Raw genomic sequence first — 22,149 nt, 5'->3', positions numbered from 1 at the left:
GACTTAGCAGCTGTGGTCATCAGTCCCCTAGAACTTAGAACTACTTAAACCTAACCTAAGGACATCACACACATCCATGCCCGAGGCAGGATTCGAACCTGCGACCGTAGCAGTCGCGCGGTTCCGGACTGCGCGCCTAGAACCGCTAGACCACCGCGGCCGGCAAATATTATTTCATTACCGGTAATGTCAAGAAGTAACGAACAGGTTTTTATTATATGTCATTAAGAATAAAATAGCACAACCAATGTCGGTTAAGTCTTTGTTATATGAACCTAACATAATGACATACAACCGCAAAATCGAATTTACATGCAATAGTCATATCAAAATATAAAGGTTGGTGTTAAACTATAATTAGCATTAAAGGGTAACCTACACCAAAAGAAGCGAATGTTGAGTGTACAAAGTATTTATTATTATGCAGAATGACTATGGTGTATAACTAAAGACAAAAAAAAAAAATAAAGTGATATCTCTTAATGCAGCTACCAACTATCCGCCGGCATTGGTATTACTGGGTCACAGAAAAACAAATCTATTCGCCTGAAATCAGGCTGGGGAGGGCTATACAGTTAAACAATGTGCACATTCCTTAAAGCTATAACAACTGTGTTAATTTACAGAAATTCCCGACTTTAAAACACAGTTATTTTGAAATATAACTTACCTTTGCGTTTAGTTGTCAGCTACTTCAAATTAAAAGTGCACATTGATGTAGTTTATTCCTTATTTACACAAGTAATAGTCAGTTTTACAACTGACTTAATTCTTCTTCCAGTTTATACTGCTACTTACTTCCAGCCCAAGGAGGAGGAGGAGGAGATTAGTGTTTCACGTCCCGTCGACAACGAGGTCATTAGAGACGGAGCGCAAGCTCGGGGGAGGGAAGGATGGGGAAGGAAATCGGCCTTGCCCTTTCAAAGGAACCATCCCGGCATTTGCCTGAAGCGATTTAGGGAAATCACGGAAAACCTAAATCAGGATGGCCAGTGACGGGATTGAACCGTCGTCCTCCCGAATGCGAGTCCAGTGTGTCCAGCCCAAGGAACAATTAACTTTTGTTACTACAGTCGGTCTGAGTTCTTACGACACGAATCTGTTAACGCATATCAGCAAATATGTACATTCCATTCCCTTAGCTACTATGTGAATAACATTTACCTATTAGCATTACTTCTCCATACAAGAACTATGTCTAGCTAGCAACTACACATCAATAATCACCACTGCAGCAGCATTTACAGAAGTTGTTCATTCATATCTACTTATGTATTTTCATGGTATGCATGAGCAAGCGCCACTATGGGAATATCGGTGTGTGGCATGGGTCAGTTAAGTTAGGTGTAAGGAGAAAAGCAAGCTGCCAGATACTTGCATAGCTATGTACATTCGCTCAGGTTCGAAGCTTTCTCCACTTAATCGATTTTGACAGAAGGTGCGTGACATCTATAGTAACATTTAGCCAGCCAAATGTTGTGGTGTATGTATTATGTGCTGAGCTATTACATGTTTATGACAGTATAGTATATTGTAGGAATCCAAGTTTATATTCAGTGTCGGATGAGTATAGACTACGTACATATTCGGTGACTAAAGTGACAGCACATTGTAAAGCACGTCAGCTGTTTACAGGCTCCACGAACTTTCATCATGAAACTTTCCCCAACAGTCAGGAAACAAATGTGATGATTGATCAGTTTTAGAAGCAGAGAGAGAGAGAGATTTAGAACCTTTGTAACGCTTTAATTTTTTGGTAAAAAGTTTATATTGTACGCCGTTTTTGAAATTATGTCGTCTCGTTCAGATAAGATATACATGAAACTTTCTGGCAGATTAAAACTGTGTGCCGGACCGAGACTCGAACTCGGATCTTTGCTTGGGTAGCTCAGTTGGTAGAGCACTTGCCCGCGTAAGGCAAAGACCCGAGTTCGAGTCTCGGTCCGGCACACAGTTTTAATCTGCCAGAAAGTTTCATATCAGCGCACACTCCGCTGCAGAGTGAAAATCTCATTCTGGAACATCCCCCAGGCTGTGGCTAAGCCATGTCTCCGCAATATCCTTTCTTTCAGGAGTGCTAGTTCTGCAAGGTTCGCAGGAGAGCTTCTGTAAAGTTTGGAAGATAGGAGATGAGGTACTGGCAGAAGTGAAGCTGTGGGGATGGGGCGTGAGTCGTGCTTGGGTAGCTCAGTTGGTAGAGCACTTGCCCGCGTAAGGCAAAGACCCGAGTTCGAGTCTCGGTCCGGATTGGATTGGATTGGATTGTTTGGGGGAGGAGACCAGACAGCGAGGTCATCGGTCTCATCGGATTGGGGAAGGAAGTCGGCCGTGCCCTTTCAAAGGAACCATTCCGGCATTTGCCTAGAGCGATTTAGGGAAATCACGGAAAACCTAAATCAGGATGGCCGGACGCGGGATTGAACCGTCGTCCTCCCGAATGCGAGTCCAGTGTGATAGCCACTGCGCCACCTCGCTCGGTACCGTCTCGGTCCGGCACACAGTTTTAATCTGCCAGGAAGTTTCGTATCAGCGCACACTCCGCTGCAGAGTGAAAATCTCACCTTGGAAGATATACATTTTTTTCTAGGTATTTTCTTCTTGAGATGAATAGAAAAAACACTCTTGCAACGTTCGGGTACCTCATTAGTAGCCTGCCTGCTTAGCTGGGTGGTAACGTGCTCGCCTCCCATTCAAGCTGACCCGGATTCGATTTCCGGCCGGGTTGGAGATTATCTCCCCTCGGGGACTGGGTGGTGTGTTGTCCTCATAATCATTTCATTCTCATCACCGGCACGCAAGTCGCCCAATGTGGCGTCGACTGAAGATTTGTTACCCGTATGTTCGATTAGCATGCAAGTATTATGGAAATCTTCGTAAACACAAATGATACTCCCTGGAGTGAAGACGATGTTCTTTTCAGGGGGCGCTATTGAGGAAATTTAGAGAACTGCGCTTGAGACCGGCTACGGAACGACCCCACTGTTGCCATCATACGTTTAGCATAAGACACGACGACAGAGATAAGGACTCTTACGGAGGCTTATAGGTACCCTCCGCCGTACATCGTACAGTGACTTGCGCAGCATTTATATAGATAAACGAGTAGAGCAGGTCGTTTCTCCCTTAATTTGCACACCAATCGTTTACTTAACTTCAACATTTTGCCTGGACGTTCCGTTATCTTTTCCGTTGGCAGTTTTTCTCCTCTCTCCATATCATCTTCAATAAATTTAATGAAGTTAACAACAATTAGTTGCGGTTGCCCAAAAGGCATCTCACGCCATCACTTTGCACACAAACAGTGCGAGATGACAAATACGCTACAACTGCAACGAAATGTAGGAAGAGCTGGAGGGGTTGGCAGCTGACCCTCAACAGCAAGAGAAAGAGCGATTGTTGTATGATTATACGGTTTCAAAACAGTCGCTTCCAAATGGAAGTATGCATACGGAGCGATCTGAAATGGAATGACAACATAAAACTATCGGCGAGTAAAGCAGATTCCGGACTGAGAGTCACTGGAAGAATTCTCAGAAAGTGTGGTCCACCCCAGAAAGGAGTAGCATACGAAATCCTTGTCCGATCGACACTTGCATATTTCACGACTGCCTAGGACCTGTATCAGAAAAAGCTGTTCGAAGAAATATGGCCTGCGCTGTGGCCGAGCGGTTCTATGCGCTTCGGTCTGGAACCGCGCTGCTGCTGCGGTCGCAGGTTCGAATCCTGCCTCGGGCATGGATGTGTGTGATGTCCGTATGTTAGTTAGGTTTAAGTAGTTCTAAGTCTAGGGACTGCTGACCTCAGATGTTAAGTACCGTAGTGCTTAGAGCCGTTTTTATTTATTTATTATTTTTTTGAAGAAATACGAAATGGAGAAAACAGCAGCGCGTTACGTCATAGGTTCTTTTCAAAAATGGTTCAAATGGATCTAAGTACTATGGAACTTAACATCTGAAATCACTGGTCTAGACTTAGAACTACTTTAACCTAACTAACCTAAGGACATCACGCACATCCATGCCAGAGGCAAGATTCGAACCTGCGACCGTAGAAGCAGCGCGGTTCCGGACTGAAGCACCTAGAACCGCTATAGGTTCTTTTACTAAGCACGGAAGCATGACAGAGATACTCGTCCAACTCGAACGGCGGACTCGACAAGGGAGGAGTCGTAAAGTTCCGAGAGCATACGTTCCTAGCTAAATAGTTCGTAGCCTCAACCAATAACAAAATATTTTGAAAGCATTATCAGCGATCTTATATTAATATGATAATTAAAAACAGTCTTGATCGCAAATTTCTTTTGATTGGAGTGACTGCTCAAGTCAGTTCAGCGTCGTGGGTCGGCGTAGCTTGCTCCATGGAAGTCTAGAGTCCGAAGATGATCCTTCAGGATTGAAACTGGTCATTCCGATTGAAAGAAATTTGCCATCAAGACAGTTTTTTAAGTAGCAAGCAATAGTGTGCTTCCAGTTAAATATATCTAGAGAAGAGACCGTGAAGTTTAATAGATAGATTCGCGCCCGTTCACAGAATTAACAACAAATTTTCCTTCTGCGCACCATTCGCGACTGGAACAGGAAAGGAGTACGCAAAGTACCCTCTAGAACACACCATAAGATGGCTTCCTGAGTATAGATGAAGATGTAGAACACGGAGCACTTTGACCTGGAACGTAGCTGTGCCCAGTCATGGAACAGAGTTAACTCCTGTTGCGGCTGGGGTCTACGTTTCGCTTCGTCGAGTAATACTAGGATGTATTGTAGAGTAAACGAGATCTTGAGCTGATACGATAACACCGTTCCTGCCACGGCAGTACGGGGGGGGGGGGGGGGGGGGACCTGGAGCGATGACGACACCGACGACTGAGATAATCATCTGCAGCAGAACAGACGCAAAGCTACAGCGGAGTGCTGCCCACACTGATACTACAAGTGGCTGTAGCTGAAGCTACGTTCCCGGCACGCTCGACCTTCGTCTCCTGGGTCCAAGTGCCTGTATATTTCGCGTCCGTTTTTCTTTAAGGAAATGCGCCGTTTATTCGACACTGGAATCGTAGTTGAGTCCACGTAGTATTTGTTGTTTATCGCTCAGTGACATTTAGCGTTATCAGTTGGCTGTCCCGCTGAAGTTCCACCGCATCGGAAGCTGTCGGCGTCCGCAGTTCCAGTCAGTTCTCAACGCCAGACAAGTAAGCACCATTCTAATACTCAGTATGTAGTTATTTTATCCACTATTTTAATTGCAGATTAGGCACTTTCTAAAATGCAGCTACCACTTTGCTAAGTTTATGAGACGGTACGACGAAGAGGCAAATTAATTTTTTGAAGTGCAGCAACGCAGATACAGGCACAATGACATCATTTTTATACTTAAGTCAAATATGTGCTTCGATATTCAAACTAACGACATGAAACCATCCATCCCCTTCAACAACTCTACAAGTCGTTTTCTGTCTCCGGCAGAATTACAATGTCGTCGGAAAATTACAAAGTTTTTATTTCTTCTCTCTGAACATTAGTTCTCGTTTCAAATTTCTCCTTAGCTTCCTTCTCAATTCGCTCAGTGCACAGATTACATAAGTGGGGATAGGCCACAACCCTGTCTCACTATCTTGTCAGTTACCGCCTTCCTTTCATGCCCTTCGACTCTTACAACTGCTGTCTGGTTTCTACACAAGCTTTAACTTGCCGATCCCTGTTTTTCACTCATGCTATCTTCAGAATTTCAAAGCTTGTATTCCAACTAACATCGTCAAAAACTTTCTCTAAATCTACTAAGGTTATACACGTAGATTTGCCTTTGTTCAGCCTATCTTCTAAGATAAGTCATAGGGTCTGTATTGGGTCGTGAATTCCTACATTTCTCCGAAACCCAAACTCATCTTCTCAGTTCGGCTTATATCATTTTTCTCATTTTTATGTAACTAATTTGCGTCAGTATTTTGCAACTATGACTTATTAAACTATTGGGTAGTTAGTATTAAGACCTCTCAGCACCTGTCAGGAATCATGACATTGTTCTTGAAGTCAAGGGGACTTCTCCTGCCTCATTTGTTTTGTGTAACAGGTGCAATAGTTTTGTCACAGGATGTCAAGGATGTCATAATTCTAAGGGAATGTCGTCAACTCCCGGGCCCTTGTTTCGAATTAGCTTTTTCAGTGTCCTGGCAACTTCTTCTGCCAGTATCAATTTCCCATCTTATTCTCATCTACTTCCTCTTCCAATTCTATAACTTTGTCTTCAAGTTTGTTTCCCTTATTATATGGTCTCTATAGAGGATGTAAACCTACCACAGTGGTGTAGGGGATGTCGAGACAAACTATTTGACATAAGACACTTGTAGTTTATCAAGCAGGGAAACAACCTCGAAGTGTTATTTTATCTAAAACTGACATGGTGAGACGGTGGCTGTGTACAATTAATGTAGGTTGATTCTTACAAAGACCTACATTAACCTCGAAGTGATCCACAAAAGTTACCTACGCTATTTTTAAGATCTTCTCACCCTCTTATGACATCAGCTTTCGTTAAGGTTAATACGTTAACCTCTCCCGTGAGGGTAATGAATGGAAAAGACCCTTGATGACATTATGCAAAAACAAATTACACTTACAATCCGATATAAAATTAAGCCTTATCAGCACAAGCAATCGTAATAAGGCCAGAGAAATAAAATTTGAGGGTTAATTTTTTATGCTGAAAGTCACCAAACTGTGAGGTAGGATTTACACAAACACTCATTTCACAATTTGTAAGTGCACGACTAGACCAGTGACGTAAAAATGCGCGCATGCGCTGCAGTTTAGGTTCAGAATCGTTCAAATGGCTCTAAGCACTATGGGACTTAACGTCTGAGGTCATCAGTCCCCTAGACTTAGAACTACTTAAACCTAACTAACCCAAGGACATCACACACATCCATGCCCGAGGCAGGATTCGAACCTGCGACCGCAGCAGCAGCGCGGTTCCGGACTGAAGCACCTAGAACCACTCGTCCACAGACGCCGGCTGCAGTTTAGATGGATTTTGTATACTAATTTGAGAATGCTGAAGATTAGATGGGTAGATCACATAACTAATGAGGAGGTATTGAATAGAATTGGGGAGAAGAGGAGCTTGTGGCACAACTTGACTAGAAGAAGGGATCGGTTGGTAGGACATGTTCTGAGACATCGAGGGATCACCAATTTAGTATTGGAGGGCAGCGTGGAAGGTAAAAATCGTAGAGGGAGACACTAAGCAGACTCAGAAGGATGTACGCTGCAGTAGGTACTGGGAGATGAAGAAGCTTGCACAGGATAGAGTAGCATGGAGAGCTGCATCAAACCAGTCTCAGGACTGAAAACCACAACACAACAATTTGAGGTTGGTTCCTGGCTTGACAGACCACAAGTGTCTTGTATCAAATTGTCCTTCTCAACTTCCCCTACACCGCTGTAGTACTCTGTAAACAATTTCGTCACTTGGATTTAATACTTACCCTCTTATGCAAGGCTATCTACTGGGTCTCGTCTTTCTGCCTATTTGATCGTCTGCTGGCTTCACTATTTCACTTATTAAAGCTAACTATCCGATTCCAATTGTATTGATTTTCCCTTGTTTCATCCAACTTTTTCCGACTGTTCCTCTGGAAAATCTCAACAATTTCCGGCTATTTCAATTTATCCGGATCTCATCTGCTAAATTTCCTACCTTTCTACAATTTCTTGTTTTAAACTACAGCTTATAGCCAATAAATTATAGTCACAGCCAACATCTGCTCCTGGAACTGTCTTACAATTTTAAAGTCTGATTTCGAAATGGCTGTCTTACCATTATACATTGCTCAAAAGAATTAGGAGAACATGAGTTTGGGCGTCTGCCATATTCGATTGAGCAATAATTGAGGACGGGTCATGCTGCCGAATTACACCTTTATCTTTCACAAATTAAGTACACAACAAGCTTTCAGTACACCCTCGATTGTTTAGGTAAAGCGAACTGAAATGTACGACAGTTGGAAGCAATCGTTAATCCCGTCATCCTGGGTGCTTGGACTTTGAAAGATCCAGTAACGAATATGACTTCCGTGGGCGTTCATTACTGCACGACATCTACGTGGCACCCTCTGTATAAGTCTACCGAGGTCAGCCGGTAGTATCCATTCACGTTCCTGAATGAGAGTCCATGAGAGATCTTGGAGAGTCCGTGGTGGAAAGGGACAACGACGAGCACGTCTGTCAGGCATGTCCCACATAAGCATGATGGACTTTAGGTGTGGACTCTCCGCTGGCCGTTCCATTATTTCAATGTTCAGGCTTCGCAAGACATAGGCCCTGGCTTTAGGAGTTCAGGGACAGCATCGTATGCAGCAGCAATGACATGGTCCACTTGGATGTGCTGGCTGGCGGAAAGGCGACCATGAACAATGACAAGATCCTATGGCTGTCAAAATTAAAGCCTTCCCACAACATTACAGAACGATGAAAATCTGTCAACATTCCGAACAACGTTTGGCAGGTACCGCTCATCCTGCTCTCCTCACACAAACTTGGCCATCACCTTGCGTCAGAGGATATCGGTACTAGTCTGTGAATAACACTTTTCGCCAGTGACGAAGTTGCCAGTTGACGTGGGAACGGAAGACCTAAAGGCGAGCGTTGTTGTCGCATCAAGCGGGGTACTCGAAAAGGACGTCTGGGTCGTAAGGTCGTTTCTCGTAACCTGCAACCTGTTCATTACCTAATCGGACACAGCGGCTGCAGTGGCCCTTGTGAGATCTTCTTGCAATGCTCTGGCGGTATCAGTATGAGACCGCAACGCGGAGATGGCTAAATACTGGTCTTCACGTGGGGTTTTAATGCGTCGGTGACTTTGTACAACTCACCTTCTGTACTGACCTGTCTCCCTGTAGCGAGTCCACAACGCAAAGCGAGTCCACAACCTAAGGATGACACACGGAGAGGCATTGGCACCTGCAGTAACACGAGCGAAAGTCCATGCTTTTAGGATCAAACAGGCTGCCCTTGCAACTTGCACTGCATTAATATTCGCATTGCATGTATATGGTTGAATTTCACGTCCACAAATGACAACAGCCATCTGTGTGCCTTGTTAGAAAACACCGAGACACTAGTACTCACTCCCTTCTCAGTGGTCACCTGACATTATAATGCGTAACACAGCCAATAGATGGTGAATGATTTTAATTGTTACCTACATTGAAAGCGAAGATCTCAAGCCATGCAATAAGACCACACCTGAGTCAAAAGAGATTTTACGCTGGTACACGTGTTTCCTTAATTCTTTTGGACAGTGTATGATCTATCTGAAACTTTCCGGTGTCTCCAGGTCAGATTCACGTTGACAAACGTCTTCCGATAAGTCATTTGAACAGTATATAATCTGTGTAGAACTTTCCGGTGTCTTCAGGTCTCTTCCTTTTACTTCTACTTCTTTCGTGGTTCTTAAACCTAGTATTCACAATGATTAAATTATGCTCTGCAGAATTCTGCCAGCTGGCTTGACCTTTAATCCTGCTCCCCCAGTCCAAGTTCTCCTTTTCGTCCTTACCCCACTATAGAGTGCCAGCCCCCAGCATTGCACCAAGAAAAGGCGGTTGCTGTTTACAAAACAAATATTTCTGTGCTTGCTGCGGATGGCGGCCACGCAAACAAACTTATCATCATAATGGATGGTGGCTCTGTATCTGCCTTGGTTACGATAATGCGTTCACTGTGCTGTTCGTAGGAGCTTAATCGCATTCCTGTTTCCTTACTTATTATCAGCCCTACTCCTGCGTTACCCTTATTTGATTTTGTGTTGGTAATCTTGCCCTCAGTTGACCACAAGTTCTGCTCACACTGCCACCACACATCACTAATTCCTACTACATCTAATCTTAACCTATTCATCTCTCCTTCTAAATTCTCTCCGCTACCCAGCCAGTTACGGTATATAATATTCTACGTCCCGACCCGAAGAACGCTAGTTTTTTATCCCCTGACGACAACATCCTCTTGAGTAGTCCCTTCCCGGAGATCCGAGTGGGGGACTCCTTTACCTCCGGGATATTTTACCCAGGAGGATCCCATCATCATTAAACCACACCGTAGAGCTGCACGTCCGCGGGAAATATAATGACTCCAGTTTCCTCTAGCTTTCAGCCATTCCCGGTGTCAACATGGTAAGACCATGGGAGGATAATGTTACAACGCCAGATCAATCATCTAGACTGTTGCCCTGGCAACAGAAAAGACTACTGCCCCCTCAGGAACCATATGTTTGTCTGGTCTCTTCAAAGATACTGGTCTGATATGGATGCCACTGAGAGAGGCAGAGGCATAAAAGCTACCCGACGTCAGCAAGGTCCTTGGTTCGTGGCGGCATGTCTTTTTATCACAATATAAACATGTTGTTATATCTCGTGACGGTAGCAACCCTGGGTAAGGGTTTCATTTGTTTTGTTTACTAGTTTAAGGTGACAGACGAATTTCGTGATGGTCTGACTGATCGAAACCGGTCATTTAATGAAAAAAAATTGGGATCAAAGGATGTTCTGGATTCCACGATGTTAGGCGTATAATCGATGTTACTTCGGCATTATCCAATCACTTGCAGCTCCCAAAAGCATTCCATTATGGACGAAGCATTTGTCTGCATCTAACGGTAACGAAATCAGTGGGCACTGCAGCTCTCTGTGACGGAACAGTTTCGTATTTTTTGGTTGTCTGCAAACAGTAAACGCAATTGTGCTTCTCTTACGCAGCAAAGACACAGCGACCGCGGTGGTTTCACACGTTTATACCGGACTGGCCACAGCCTGTCGTATAGGGGCACAATTTCCTGCAGTCACTCAGGTATTTCATTATTAATTCACGACCTTCTTGGAGTTTCGTGGTGCTTCCCGTTTTGTTACAATGCTTTTGAGTGGCAAGTTAAGAATTAGTTTCAGCGAAATTCATCTGTACAAAATGTTTGTTGCTCAGCCTTGTTTATAAATTGACAATAGTCAATTCAAAATTACTCTCACAAGGACCTCCATAACACCTAGCGAATGTCTTCTACTTCAGGGTCTTATCTCACTTGAGTCCTTCAGTGCTCTGTCAAAATTTTTTTCTCGAAGTCTTATCTTCATTCACCTTGTATTCCCTTTCTACAATATTGTCTTTAAGGGCGTTTCCTAGGTATGGTTTTTCTATAAATTTCTTGCACCTTTCAGTCTTTCCCTCTTTGCTTAGTACTGACTTGACAACTGAGCTCGATATATTAACACAGGTTCTTTTCTTCCATTGTCTCTTTAATTTTCCTATACACGACAATTATTTGACCCATAGCACGCATGCTTCTACAGCTTCGCGGTTATACTCAGGCTGTTCCTGCTTAAACGTTTTGCACTTTCTATCAGTCTCATTTTTTAGACGTCTGTGTTCCATTTTCCCCTTCCTCATTTGCTGTATTCTTGTATTGTCTCCCCTCTACAACCATTGCTCATGGTTCTGAAAAGCAAACCTTTATTTAACTACTCTCCAATATCCGTATACTGGCTGCATGAATTACTGATATCACAAGCCATATCCTGTGCCACATGACTTTTTTCAGCGATATGATCACGAAGGAACTGTTTTATTACCCAGTTCGCAGGACCGGCGGAAACTGTATCATTCGCTTTATATGCGTCATTTGGGTCAACTAATGGCTCTGAGCACTATGGGACTTAACAGCTGAGGTCATCAGTCCCCTAGAACTTAGAACTACTTAAACCTAACTAACCTACGGACATCACACACATCCATGCCCGAGGCAGGATTCGAACCTGCGACCGTAGCGGTCGCGCGGTTCCAGACTGAAGCACCTGAACCGCTCGGCCACTTCGGCCGGCTTGGGTCAACTGAAACGATTGTTTCCACACCGTTATTAGAGTTTCTGACATGGGAAACGCTGGAGTCAGATAAATCACAAACTGCACTATTTTCGACACTGTCCACCACATTGCCGTGTGCTTAGGGCCTCCCGTCGGGTAGACCGTTCACCTGGTGCAAGTCTTTCCAGTTGACGCCACTTCTTCGGCGACTTGCGTGTCGATGGGGATGAAATGATGATAAGGACATCACAACACCCAGTTCCTGGGCGGAGAAAATCACCGACTCAGCCGGGAATCGAACCCGGGCCGTTTGGTATAACATTCTCTCGCGCTGACCACTCAGCTACCAGGGGCGGACTTCGCCACATTATTACACTCTGCTGTTGCTAGACTAGAGCTCGAGCTGGGAAATACTACAGCTGGCCCGGTTCTCGGATAGTGTATGTCACCTATGACGTCGTCGATGACGTCATCAATGAGTTTTCCCCACCCCACTTCAACCACTTTTGCTCTGGCAAAGGTCAATTGCCCCATGTACAAAATAGCTTAAGTTGAAATATTGGTGGAAAATGAGAAAAAATAGCCTGACTGCACTGGTGTGGATGTAGGGTTGCTGTCCTAAGTATGAACTGTTGGGAAATTAAAAATGGTGCGCTTCCATGCTGGTTAACTTATTCACTGGGACAGAAAATCTGTAACTATGGAATAACAGTGTAGTCTTGCTATGACGTAAGGATACAAGATGGCGACGCAGGGTGGCCGACATGGATAAAATATGGCGGATACAAGATGGCCGACCTGAAATTCTGGTGCAGTCTTAGTATGACGTCATAACCCAAGACTGGAATTACTGGCGCGGTCTTGCTATGGCGTCAGATTACAACATGGTAATGCAAGGTGGCCAACCTGGAATAGTGGGGGAGGAAATCCAAGGCTCTGGATAACCGGGCAGGCTTAATGGCGTCAGAGTTTTGTGTACAGGTGCAAACCTGTCCGCTGACATGTTTCTCTCGGCTACTATTCACTCAGAGATGCAGCCGCCAGGGTAGCTGAGAATGCTAATGCGCTGCTTCCTGGATTCGGGTAGGCGGGCCGGCCCCGTATCGAATCCGCCCAGCGGACTGACAACAAGGGCCAGTATGTCAGCCAGCCTGGATGTGGTTTTTAGGCAGTTTCCCACATCCCGCTAGATGAATACTGGGGTGGTCTCCACGTTACACCTCAGTTGCACGACTCAGACATTTGAAAAAGTTCGCACTATTCCATGGCTTACACTAGATGCAAACAGCTCGGGTGTGTGATGTCCTTAGGTTAGTTAGGTTTAAGTGGTTCTAAGTTCCAGGGGACTGATGACCTCAGAAGTTAAGTCCCATAGTGCTCAAAGACATTTGAACCATTTTGTTCAGCTATTTATTTGTGTGGAAGGTAAATATTTTGTTCTGAAGATTAGGTCACCAGCTCCATACGTGCCTCCAACGTTTACAGTTTTACAGGAAGTGTCATAGCTATTAAAAGTTGACAAGCACAAATTTTCAGAACCGTCTGTATGATGTTAGGAATCTATATGGGCCTAGGAGAAATTATTTAATATTTATTTGTCCATTGTAAAACCATTTTATATTAGAAGATTTATCTATTTAAATAGTTATGTTCTGCTTTTTAGTCTTGCGTGTGTGAAATTTCTCAACTGATTTAAAACATTTTGATGAGATTACAACAGAGATTTGTGTAAATTTCAGGATTATTTCAATTCTCTTCAACTGAGTTAACCAATGTATTGTTTCCTCATAGGCATACCTCGCGAAAAAGCTGCGAATTCAAAAATTAGAGAAAATCGAGCACATTTACCAGCAAGCGTTCTTAACTGGGAAACATTCGCTACTGGTACAAGAAAACAGGGGAATAGCATTGGTACACCAGGTACTTACTCTCGGCCACACACCAGAAGAGAAGGAGAGCTAACATGGCATGTCATCCAGTTCTGAGTTAAATTGACAGTTTCAACTCTATAGCTAATCGAGAAGTTAGTTTAAAATCAATTGCAACGTTTGTAACGAACAGTTAGACCCTCTACCACACATCAGACTCGAAAGCGAGTTAATATTGCAGTCTCATCCAACTCTTACACAAATTACCTACTCTCCGCCACACACCAGAATAGAAAGTGACTACATATTGCATTATCATCCAGTTGTGGGTTAAGTTGAAAACTTCAAGTCTTTAGCTTATAGGGTAGCTAGTTTAAAACCAACTGCAAAAATTGTACCGAACAAACGGACAGACAGACCGAAAAACAAAGTTCCCTCCACCACACATCAAACTCGAAAGCGAGTTAATATTACAGTGTCATCCAGTTCTGAGGTATGCTGAAAGTTTCAAGCCTCTAGCTTATCAGGAAGGTAGTTCGAAATCGCTTGCAAAATTTCTACCGAAAAAAAAAAAACATACAAGAAAACCGACCTAAGGTAAATATGTTCAAAAGTGATTATTTATTTATAAATGCACAAATCTACAGTGCAGCACCAGATATTAAACTTTTAAAACCAACAAAAAACTGTAAGTACACATTTTGAATATAATTTAGTTTTAGAAACATACTTTTCATTCAAATCTTTTGAAATAATATACTTTATTTGTCTCTAAAAAGTTATCAAGCCTAGTCACGGTTCATGTATAACCGAAAAGGCTGAAAAAGATGTAAGTAAAATCACTCAAGTGAGTGAGTGGAAACATTCATATAACGGTCGCAACCGATGGAGACAGGTTTCAGTCGGTTGTCACACACCGAGTAAAGGCACTCAAACCAACACCATCTAGAGTCTAGACCAAGCAACTGCAAGGTGACATCACAGCTAAGAGGCTCTCGAAATATAAAAGCAAGTTTTGGGTTGATATTTGAATGAGGCTAGTTAACATGGAAAACACAACTATTTACGCTGAAACGAGACAAAAACAATTAAAAACATTGAAATGCTGTGTAATTCATTTCATATTATAGTTTATAAGCGCATTTGTAAAAAACAGATGGTCACATCTTTGAAAAAATGCGTGATTTTCGTGAGAGTGAACTGCTCGGAACATTTGAAGCATTTTTAAATGTGCAGACGTTGTTTGGCAAAACATTAACACATTTCCAAATAAAAAATTTTATATAAAAACGTCGAGGCATGCGGATCAGTGGTAATACTTACTAACAACCTTGTTCATTACTACCATAATTTTTTTCTGTCTCGTCTGATGCCCAGATGATGAACACATTTCAGATTCGTGCCACTGACAGTTGGTTCGAATCTGTTCAGTGACTTTATCTTACTTTATTGGTTATGTAACATGATATTTGAGAAGCAGACGAATGTGGCTACTTCTGCGACGTTGCCAGCAGACGTATAACACGGAGGGCTACGATTCGTCATTTACGTATGGCAGTCAGCAGTTCAATTAGTGTAGCAGCGAAATGAAGTGATAACGTTTAGCTTTTACAGCAAAATTGGAACTGATTTCGAAAGAAGCTACCATTTTAGAAACTGAGCACTTTATAACCATGCGGGCAAGGCATTTTTACAGTAAACGCTCTGTCATTGCCTTAATAATAGCTGAAGTAGATAGTTCGCAACGTGAAAGCTAGGAGTAGCGGTGGGCATGGAAAGACATTCTTGGAATAAAAAAAAAAATTACTTTACTAGCTCAGTATTATATGTTAACGGCAATTATTCAGGGTATTTCATCGAAACGACAAGAAAAAGTAAAGTGAATTTAGCATCATGAAGCAGTCCCCCACCCACAAATCTGTTATGACAAAAGGGTTGCCAAACAATGCCTATGACGTTGCAAAGTCTCGACTATGCTACTGACAAGAAGAGTGCAGCTGGAAGTACCTGGAAGAGTGTAGCTGGAATCCTTCATGTTTGGAAGTGGACGCTTAGCACAGTGTGAGGCAATGTGCTCTCCAAATTTCATATATTCTTTATTTTCGATTCGCCGGACGGAGCAGCTTGCAACTAAAACCATCTAATTATATAAGAAATTCCAGCTGTGAAAACGTATTCTCCTGTTACTAGCGCAGGTACTGTATGGCAACTCTGTTATCATGACAGTGATTTGTGAGTGTGGGACATTTAACCTGTTAAATTCACTTGACTGTTTCTTGTCTACTCCATGAAATATTGAGAATAATTCCTTTAAGATATCACATTGAGTTAGCAATGATTCCAAATAGGTCGTTTTATTCATAAGCTATGTCTACTCTCATCTTTCCCACTGCGAGTTATTTATCTCAGCTTCGATTGTGGCAATGAACGGGTGTTCACTGCTGCAATGCCTTGCCTGCATAGTTGTAAAGTGTTCATTTTTTAAAACGGTATTGCTCATTGTCATAAGTAAATGAATCGTAGTTCTCCTTATTATATGTCTGTTGGCAGCCTAGCAGAAGTAGTCGTAGTCGCCTCCTTCGCGAATACCAACACACATCAACAACAAAACAAGATAAAGTCTCTGACCAGGTTCGAACCAACTGCCAGTGGCACGAATCTGAATTTTGTTCATCATCTGGGGATCAAACAAAACGGGAAAGATTATGTTAATACGCATTACCTATGGTAGATCTGGAGGTGAAAAACATACGACAGTCCACAAATGCAAATTTGCATATTTTTTTCTGTTTTGTGTCCGCTTCAGAACGTTTGCTACCGGTGCACACGACCAGTATTTCTGGAAGAATGGAATCCTGAATTTGTCGGCACTCAGAAACGCACATTTACCTGGGCGTCCCCGTTTTCAGGGCAATAGAACAAAACAAATAAGAAAAGACAAGAGGAGGCCGATGACACAGGCAGAACTGTGCAACAATTTCTGTTGATTTAACATCGTGACAACATATGAATTCACTTCGTAGTATATTACTCAAGAAACGAAGATGCATGTATGGACTCTGCCACAGCTGCAGACAGCTACGAATATGTGACCAGCTGCTGGTTATAGCTGTAAATGGAAGGCTATGTTTGATAATTTCGTTCTGCTGGAGTTATTCCACAGGATTAATTAGGGGTTTCTTCTTGCTTTTTTTACATTGCTACATAAACTACCATGGAAATCTCGGATAATCAAGCCCATGTTTCACTTGTGACCTTCGATTTCGAATACAATTCATGAGCTTTTTGGAAACGTCGATCCAACAGTCCGTGGAAGCAGGAATATTGGCCTGATTTACGAATATCAAGCAGCAAAACACAAAAAAGTCGCTGGAAAGATTCTAAGGAACCATCAGTGGCATGGATTAGGTTTCTTTTGATCATGTACGATCCAAACAAGAAGGGAACATTACAAAAGCAACGACCAGCTGGTTAGCATGCATTGTCTATATAGATCTCAAGGTGAAAAGCGTATGAAGGCGCAGAATTGCAAATTGCCCACATCTACAGTTAAGTTTTTATCCTAATGAACATAATTTTCAGTTCTTTACTCTTATGAATTCTCAAAAGAATTGACTACTTTGTGGTATCGAATAATTAGTTAATTCCGCCCACATCGACACTCTTCAGCATTTGCATGGTAATCATGAAATTCTGTTTGTATGTGGCACAAGACAGCACGTAGACACAGACGATTTCGAGGTGCAAAGTGTTTGATACCTTAGTGTTTCGTGACTTGTGGAGCAAGGTTGATTTCCAATCACTTTTTATGTCAATGAAATAAACTTTCGGTGTAAACTGTCAATGTAAGTGTCTTCTTCATTTGTATTTTGGGGAAACTGTAATCGTGATGGAAAATTGTATATCTCAATATATCGCATGCCATATGCATCCTGAGTGGAAGCTAATAATACTAGCTTTTCTACAGCTGTGCTGAAGTCATATAACAACGACATTAAAAGCCCTCTTGAAAGATAACACTGTTTGGACTATATAAAAATGATTGAGAATGCATGCAAAATTTAGCTTTCTAACAACATTTATTTTCCCAAAACAAAGACAGACATAAATAATGTAAGCAACTTTTGATTGTAAGCCATAAACAACTAACAGTTGGTTTCTACATCTACATCTACATCTATACTCCGCGAGCCACCTTACGGTGTGTGGCGGAGGGTACTTATTGTACCACTATCTGATCCCCCCTTCCCTGTTCCATTCACGAATTGTGCGTGGGAAGAACGACTGCTTGTAAGTCTCCGTATTTGCTCTAATTTCTCGGATCTTTTCGTTGTGATCATTACGCGAGATATATGTGGGCGGTAGTAATATGTTGCCCATCTCTTCCCGGAATGTGCTCTCTCGTAATTTCGATAATAAACCTCTCCGTATTGCGTAACGCCTTTCTTGAAGTGTCCGCCACTGGAGCTTGTTCAGCATCTCCGTAACGCTCTCGCGCTGACTAAATGTCCCCATGACGAATCGCGCTGCTTTTCGCTGGATCATGTCTATCTCTTCTATTAATCCAACCTGGTAAGGGTCCCATACTGATGAGCAATACTCAAGAATCGGACGAACAAGCGTTTTGTAAGTTACTTCTTTCGTCGATGAGTCACATTTTCTTAGAATTCTTCCTATGAATCTCAACCTGGCGCCTGCTTTTCCCACTATTTGTTTTATGTGATCATTCCACTTCAGATCGCTCCGGATAGTAACTCCTAAGTATTTTACGGTCGTTACCGCTTCCAATGATTTACCACCTATGGCATAATCGTACTGGAATGGATTTCTGCCCCTATGTATGCGCATTATATTACATTTATCTACGTTTAGGGAAAGCTGCCAGCTGTCGCACCATTCATTAATCATCTGCAGGTCTTCCTGGAGTACGTACGAGTCTTCTGATGTTGCTACTTTCTTGTAGACAACCGTGTCATCTGCAAATAGCCTCACGGAGCTACCGATGTTGTCAAATAAGTCATTTATGTATATTGTAAACAATAAAGGTCCTATCACGCTTCCTTGCGGTACTCCCGAAATTACCTCTACATCTGCAGATTTTGAACCGTTAAGAATGACATGTTGTGTTCTTTCTTCTAGGAAATCCTGAATCCAATCACAAACCTGGTCCGATATTCCGTAAGCTCGTATTTTTTTCACTAAACGTAAGTGCGGAACCGTATCAAATGCCTTCCTGAAGTCCAGGAATACGGCATCAATCTGCTCGCCAGTGTCTACGGCACTGTGAATTTCTTGGACAAATAGGGCGAGCTGAGTTTCACATGATCTCTGTTTGCGGAATCCATGTTGGTTATGATGAAGGAGATTTGTATTATCTAAGAACGTCATAATACGAGAACACAAAACATGTTCCATTATTCTACAACAGATTGACGTAAGCGAAATAGGCCTATAATTATTCGCATCTGATTTATGACCCTTCTTGAAAACCGCAGCGGACAAGGATCCTCGGTGGCAGAAGTGAGTCAAGTACTCTGGCCCTAAAAATGTGGTTAACGCAATCTGAATTGATCTGACGCTGACCAGGCTTTGAGAATCTACGGAATTTTCTCAATATTGATGCAGCTGAGAGCAATTGGCGATTGAGATCTGTACACTCTGACAAGGCCGGAGCGGCAGCACGTTACCCAGTTTGCTTCGTGCGGCGATGTAGCTTGCAGCTGGCGAGATGTGTGCGGCGGAGGCGAGACGTGGAGGCAGCACCTGTGAATCGATCGCAGCCACGAAAGAAATCAAAAATCTCACGGTCTAGTGATCAGGCAGACGGATCGCAATGAACTCTCTACCAGAGCCCTGAAATCATGGTAGATTTCAGTCTGTGACACACCCATTCCAAGGACCAATTTGGATCACTTTCACGACAGAGCGCACAAGTACACCAAATGCCAAGATTGGTAGACCAAAAATGAATACCTGTGCCCTCGGCAAACGAGTAGTCCGAGATGTTTGAAGTAACGCTGTCTGTAAAATGGTTCAAATGGCTCTGAGCACTATTGGACTTAACTTCTGAGGTCATCAGTCCCCTGGAACTTAGAACTACTTAAACCTAACTAACAACAAGCGAACAGACACAATCTTTAAGATCTTTATCTAAATCCCCTGCGCCCTTCAGACTGCTAGTCCTAGCTATGAGGTGTAGCGCCTAGAACCGCTCCGCCACCCCGGCCAGCACACTGTCTGTACAATAAGAACTTCACCACAGGCTCCTCAGTCTAAACCACTCACAAGTGAAGTCAGTCTCAGGACAGGTCCCAAGCACCAACCATGCATGCCAGAGCATCGACCAGAAGTCCCCTCACCAGACCGAAATCCAGTACCCAAGAGCCTCACACCTCTTCAGAAAAAAATCCTCTTTCCCACGAAGTGCACGAACGGCACCGCCTTCTCGCCATCTTAAGCCGATCATAGGGCTTCGGAGGCGCTAAATCTCCCCTCCCACACGACAGCACAAACTCATGTTGAACCAGAGGAAGAGCTGAAAACCAGTGTCTCTGGAAAAAGAAGAAACCGCCAATTACTGGCTTTTTTTAAGTTTTCACGGAGGGGCAAGATGTTTTTCTCCAAAGTCGCATCGTTTCTCATGGCAAAAAGCGAACAGATACAATCTTTAAGATATTTATGTAAATCCTCTGTGCCCTTCAGACTGATAGTCCTAGCTATGAGGTGTAATAAAGATTATGTCTCTAAACACTTCTCAGATGCCGGAGTTTCTTATACAACCGAGGCAGCCGATGGAAGTGGGTCACAGACCTATTTGCAGTATCAATGAACACGAAAACTTGTGAATTTTTATTACACATGGCTCTGCACACAATGCCCAGTTTATGACACCACTTTGTAGACGTGTCCCTTCAGTCCGTCGCCCCCAGCCCAGCCTTTGGCAGGCGCCAATGCAGGTATAGCAACATTGTTCTGCTGGAGACCTGTCTTGACAAGGGGTTGCTCTGTCTGCCCTGTATGGCTGTGGGCCCGTCCAGTAAGATTTACATGAACGATGGGCTCGCCGCCAATTGCTTCCAACTCCCAACATGCCACTTCTACAAGCTAAGAACCACAAAAATACCTCATACTTTTAGCGCCCTACCAGGCTCCATCAACATGTGCCCAAGCCATTAACTTTCTAGAGTCTTGGTCGAGGTGTATCAGGTTGTAATAAAATCTTTAATAATTTTTCATATACGAAAAATAGGTGAGGGAGTAACTTGTCCTCTCTTACCCTTTCACACCAGATAGCTTAAAAACTGAAGAATTCTAGATTAAATCTAATTGAATGCCTTAAATATAGATAGCCTGAAAGACGACATTAGAAAGTATCAGGAGGTACTGCTGAATAGAAATCTGAGAGTCCATATAAGACAAGCATGACAGACATTTCCTTACATAGCTGCCATTAGCACATGTAAGAATTCGCAACATCATTGTAAATATTTGGCAATTCTCTGATAGTGCATTTACTTCTGTGTGTGTGTGTCCTGAATTGTTGCTCTAAATTCACTTGGTATTTCATTTCCACATCGATGACATGGTATAAAACCCTCATGTAAGATGAAAAACAGAGAAAGAAAATTTTCTGTTTGGGCTCCAGGAATGCCATGCTTCACATAAGTAATGACTTTTTTATCTCTAACGTGGCGTTATGAGGTTCAGCGGCACTATTGCGATGGGTGAAATCTGCTAGAAATCTGCACAGGTTACTGTGGCCGATGCGCAGTGACCAATTCTGCCCAAAGCTCTGGGTGAGTTTACTCATTTGTTCAAGAAGGGGAGGCCCACTGTGTTTGCCCCCTTTCGGCCGATCGGCGCCCTGCAGTCTTTCTCAAACGACTTTACAGAAACTAGTTGGTGAAAAAAATTCATTTTTGCATTGCTTATAGCTTTATATATCAGGTTCATGATGATGTGACCGTCATTTCGTTAATGGTCATAGTTATTGTGATATTTACAAGGAGAGTAAGTCGAAAACGTTTGCAATGAAAAATAAGGATCGCTGTGATTTTGCGGTTGGTGCATATTTCATAATATATTGCTGCATATGAAATTTAGCTAACATACCGAACTTTTTCTTAGACTTGGTTCAGGGTCTCAATCTGTCACCAATCTCGAGAAAATTGATCTGATGTAGCACATTCATTTACGATGGCACCACACCAGCGATCAAACCAGAGTGAAATATCCGCAACATTCCTCATATTTTATAAACGATTTGAGATATCGAAAAGAGATTTTAGCATATGATAGCGCACAAGGAGGAGAGAATTTTGCGTATCGTTGTTATGTAAAACTTCATTATTTGCTGTATTGTTCCACTAACCACAGACTTTTTTAATGAAAGAATTTAATTTTTATGGGCAATCGATAGGTGGTGAAACGAGAAACGCT

General features: G+C 42.8%; 1 protein-coding gene across 1 annotated transcript in view; it reads left to right on the top strand.

Moving 5' to 3' along the window:
* The first annotated feature begins 4,936 nt into the window (after positions 1–4,936).
* The window catches only part of LOC126262940 (BTB/POZ domain-containing protein 6-B-like), a 76,070-nt gene continuing 58,857 nt past the window's right edge, over positions 4,937–22,149 (top strand). The window contains exon 1 of the mRNA XM_049959875.1: positions 4,937–5,188. The gene's annotated coding sequence lies outside the window, so the exon portion shown is untranslated. The remainder of the gene's footprint in view (positions 5,189–22,149) is intronic.

The sequence above is a fragment of the Schistocerca nitens genome, chromosome 6, assembly GCF_023898315.1.
Source record: "Schistocerca nitens isolate TAMUIC-IGC-003100 chromosome 6, iqSchNite1.1, whole genome shotgun sequence".
Taxonomy (NCBI): Eukaryota; Metazoa; Arthropoda; class Insecta; order Orthoptera; family Acrididae; genus Schistocerca; species Schistocerca nitens.
Note: the sequence above shows the minus strand (reverse complement) of the source record. Positions and strands in the feature narration are given on the sequence as shown.